At 43.4% G+C, this 5,000-nt stretch overlaps 1 non-coding gene across 1 annotated transcript; it reads right to left on the bottom strand.

The window, feature by feature from the left end:
* Positions 1 to 330: 330 nt before the first annotated feature.
* On the bottom strand, positions 331 to 2,236 carry LOC123719411. The gene has a single exon (XR_006755465.1). It is a non-coding gene; the product is annotated as a small subunit ribosomal RNA (ribosomal RNA).
* Between the last annotated feature and the right edge of the window lie 2,764 nt (positions 2,237 to 5,000).

Genomic DNA, 5,000 nt, shown 5'->3' with positions numbered 1-5,000 from the left:
GTTTTTGTATGAGAAAATATAAAAGGTGCGAAAAAATTAAACAAAAAAATTTGAAAATAATACTTATCATTAACGTGTACGACAAATGAAAAGAAAGAAAATCTCTTTTATTTGCGTGGTTGTACACAAAAATTAAAATATTATTTCAAAGTATCAATAGGCGATAGCGAACGCTAATCAAAGCGTGTCGCAACGCACACGTCGCGAATCGACGAGAGAGAGTCAACCGTCTCGGATTCGATTTTGATTCGTATCATTCACGTGTTTTTGTATTTTTTTCTTTTTTTGCGAGTCTTTGACAACAACAAAACAAAAAGAAAAAACCAACGTTAATGATCCTTCCGCAGGTTCCCCTACGGAAACCTTGTTACGACTTTTACTTCCTCTAAATGATCAAGTTTGGTCAACTTCCCAGCAACGCCGACGGCCGTGAGGCCACCGCGTGTCGGTCCGAAGACCTCACTAAATCATTCAATCGGTAGTAGCGACGGGCGGTGTGTACAAAGGGCAGGGACGTAATCAACGCGAGCTTATGACTCGCGCTTACTAGGAATTCCTCGTTTATGGGGGATAATTGCAAACCCCAATCCCCAGCACGAAGGAGTTTCAACGGGTTGCCCGGGCCTCTAGGCCAGGGAGAACATGTTGATTCCTTCAGTGTAGCGCGCGTGCGGCCCAGGACATCTAAGGGCATCACAGACCTGTTATTGCTCAATCTCGTGCGGCTCGAAGCCGCCGGTCCCTCTAAGAAGAATTTTAATACGTCGCCAGTGAGTTGCGCTCCCCGAGAGTCGCGCACACCTTGAATGACGACGCCTATTTAGCAGGCTAGAGTCTCGTTCGTTACCGGAATTAACCAGACAAATCGCTCCACCAACTAAGAACGGCCATGCACCACCACCCACCGAATCAAGAAAGAGCTGTTAATCTGTCAATCCTTCCGGTGTCCGGGCCTGGTGAGATTTCCCGTGTTGAGTCAAATTAAGCCGCAGGCTCCACTCCTGGTGGTGCCCTTCCGTCAATTCCTTTAAGTTTCAGCTTTGCAACCATACTCCCCCCGGAGTCCAAAATCTTTGGTTTCCCGGAAGCTGCCCGCCGAGCCATTGTAGTAACGTCGGCGGATCGCTAGATGACATATTTACGGTTAGAACTAGGGCGGTATCTAATCGCCTTCGAACCTCTAACTTTCGTTCTTGATTGATGAAAACACCTTTGGCAAATGCTTTCGCTGATGTTCGTCTTGCGACGATCCAAGAATTTCACCTCTAACGTCGCAATACGAATGCCCCCAGTTATCCCTATTAATCATTACCTCGGAGTTCTGAAAACCAACAAAATAGAACCGAGATCATATTCTATTATTCCATGCACGAAATATTCAAGCGGCATTTTGAGCCCGCTTTGAGCACTCTAATTTGTTCAAAGTAAAATTGTCGGCCCACCTCGACACTCACCGAAGAGCACCGCGATAGGATTTTGATATTGAACCGGCGTTTTACCGCCGGCTCACCGACGATATGCTCCGCAGACGTGTCAGTATCACCGCGGATGCGGTGCACCGACAGCGCGGCGCACAAATGCAACTACGAGCTTTTTAACCGCAACAATTTTAGTATACGCTATTGGAGCTGGAATTACCGCGGCTGCTGGCACCAGACTTGCCCTCCAATTGTTCCTCGTTAAAATATTTAAAGTGTACTCATTCCGATTACGAGGCCTCGTAAGAGTCCCGTATCGTTATTTTTCGTCACTACCTCCCCGTGCCGGGAGTGGGTAATTTGCGCGCCTGCTGCCTTCCTTGGATGTGGTAGCCGTTTCTCAGGCTCCCTCTCCGGAATCGAACCCTGATTCCCCGTTACCCGTGACAACCATGGTAGTCGCAGAAACTACCATCGAAAGTTGATAAGGCAGACATTTGAAAGATGCGTCGCCGGTACTGGACCGTGCGATCGGCAAAAGTTATCCAGATTCATCAAAATTAACGACTTCGGACGCATGGCCCTCCGCCGATTGGTTTTGATCTAATAAAAGCACTCATCCCATCACTGGTCAGAGTTCTGATTGCATGTATTAGCTCTAGAATTACCACAGTTATCCAAGTAACTGAGTAAGATCTAAGGAACCAAAACTGATATATTGAGCCATTCGCGGTATCGCCTTAATACGGCTTGCACTGAGACATGCATGGCTTAATCTTTGAGACAAGCATATAACTACTGGCAGGATCAACCAGGGAGCTGCTTACGCAAACGACACGCCTACACCGCGGTCACGCGGCTTCGGCGAGCCGCTGGCTCGGCGGCGTCGAGGGGCGCGCGCTTGCGCGCGCGCCTTCTCGACACGCGTGAACGTAACGCGTCGAATTTGCACGCGACGCGACGTTCGCGCTTCATATCGATAGACTAACTTTGACCGGTCTACGAGCGGCCGTCCCGTCACGATCTCGCAACGAGGTGATGTACAACGATGCTCGACCACTGTGAGGGACATAAAACTGCAACGAACACGACCCCGCGGGCGGGAATCGATGTTGTGACAATTTGAAAATTGAACATTCATCTAAACGCAACTTCTCAATTTTTATTCAATACGTTATTGTAAACATATTAAAACTCGGCTGGCAATTACATGCGCACACACACGCATGATTCGCACTAGATACGATCAACGCCCGGAGCTTGAGGGATAAATTCCAACACGACGCTGCGCACACCGTTTCGACGATGGGCGCGTGTGCGTCCTCTTTTATACATTCTTTCCATATACGGTCGCCGTGGCGACCGCGCACGTGTCGAACACGCTAGGCGCCCTGCGTTGAGGTGTGCCTAGAAGCGTATTCTTTTAACATCACAGATAACACCGGGGGAGACGGTCCCAAATCTTGGTCGATTGGTAACATCACCATACGGTCTGCGAACGCGGTGCTATAATATAATTTTATATTATATTATATAAAATATGAGGAGGAGTAGTATGTATATTCTTTGTTATTTTGTGTTGACACAAGAGAGATATATAAAATGTACTATACACCACACACACAGAGAGAGAGAGAGCTGGGAAAGATCTCGGCGGTCTCGCATTCGAAATACGAATTTGATATAATTTCCTCCGAAAATCCATACCCATATCTATATCATCCATGCGCGAATATATGTATATAATATTCTCACACTTCGCACAAACACAAAAACAAGAACACATTCTCTCTCGTCCGTCGTTCGTGTCTATTTGAGACGAACGACGCGCGGCAACGAGAACGAGTCGACGCTGTGCGCACGACTGTTTCGCTCCACATCTATACCGAGAGCAATAGTCCGCGTCGGCATTGGAGCGGACGTCGAATGTTTCTCGTAGAGCGAGCGAGAGAGAGACGATTTTTCATTTTATTATGTATGTGTATTGGCGTGCAGTAGTAGCACGTAGTAGTACTAGTAGTAGTAGTAAAAAAATATTATTATTTATTTTATTGACTGATATGATTTTGTTTGTTTTCTTTTTTTTGCATAGACATTTGTATTGATAGATATGTTTCTCGTTGAAGCTCGCAGCACACGCTCAGAGAAATGGCAATGTGGGTTTATTTGAAGAAAAAAAAAAAAAAAAAAAAAAAACAATTAATTTATTAATAATATGTATGTATGTATGTATGTATGTATGTATGTATGTATGTATGTATAATAATGAATTATAATAATTATTCCGATGCAACGTCAGAGGAAAATGTTTCTCGTACAGGTGCGGCGCGCGACGGCCGGCCGCTCGACAGTTTCGCGCCGAATGTTTCTCGTTGAAGCTCGCAGCACACGCTCAGAGAAATGGCAATGTGGGTTTATTTGAAGAAAAGAAAAAACAAAAAAAACAATTATATTTATTAATAATATGTATGTATGTATGTATGTATGTATGTATGTATGTATGTATGTATGTATGTATAGTAATGAATTATAATAATTATTCCGATGCAACGTCAGAGGAAAATGTTTCTCGTACAGGTGCGGCGCGCGACGGCCGGCCGCTCGACAGTTTCGCGCCGAATGTTTCTCGTTGAAGCTCGCAGCACACGCTCAGAGAAATGGCAATGTGGGTTTATTTGAAGAAAAAAAAAAAAAAAAAAAAAAAACAATTAATTTATTAATAATATGTATGTATGTATGTATGTATGTATGTATGTATAATAATGAATTATAATAATTATTCCGATGCAACGTCAGAGGAAAATGTTTCTCGTACAGGTGCGGCGCGCGACGGCCGGCCGCTCGACAGTTTCGCGCCGAATGTTTCTCGTTGAAGCTCGCAGCACACGCTCAGAGAAATGGCAATGTGGGTTTATTTGAAGAAAAGAAAAAACAAAAAAAACAATTATATTTATTAATAATATGTATGTATGTATGTATGTATGTATGTATGTATGTATAATAATGAATTATAATAATTATTCCGATGCAACGTCAGAGGAAAATGTTTCTCGTACAGGTGCGGCGCGCGACGGCCGGCCGCTCGACAGTTTCGCGCCGAATGTTTCTCGTTGAAGCTCGCAGCACACGCTCAGAGAAATGGCAATGTGGGTTTATTTGAAGAAAAGAAAAAACAAAAAAAACAATTATATTTATTAATAATATGTATGTATGTATGTATGTATGTATGTATGTATGTATGTATGTATGTATAATAATGAATTATAATAATTATTCCGATACAATGTCAGAGGAAAATGTTTCTCGTACAAGATCGCCACGCGACGCGACAAGATGCCGTTCAACGGCACGATATCTACAACTCTGTCGATATATATGTAGATAGTATCTACTCTGTCAAGTATATGTGTGTAACGTGTGGTGGTGTGTGGTGTGGGGTTTTGTTAGCGATAGCGATACGTTTCTAGTTAAAATTGAATATTTAAAAATAAAAACTCTTCTGGTAAGAAAAACTATTTATGGTTTATTATGGTGTGTCTAGTGCAACAACATCAACATTGTCATAATCATAATAATATAATT

This window comes from Pieris brassicae, unplaced genomic scaffold (assembly GCF_905147105.1).
Source record: "Pieris brassicae unplaced genomic scaffold, ilPieBrab1.1, whole genome shotgun sequence".
In the NCBI taxonomy this organism is placed as follows: Eukaryota; Metazoa; Arthropoda; class Insecta; order Lepidoptera; family Pieridae; genus Pieris; species Pieris brassicae.
This window is presented reverse-complemented; position numbering and strand designations above follow the sequence as displayed.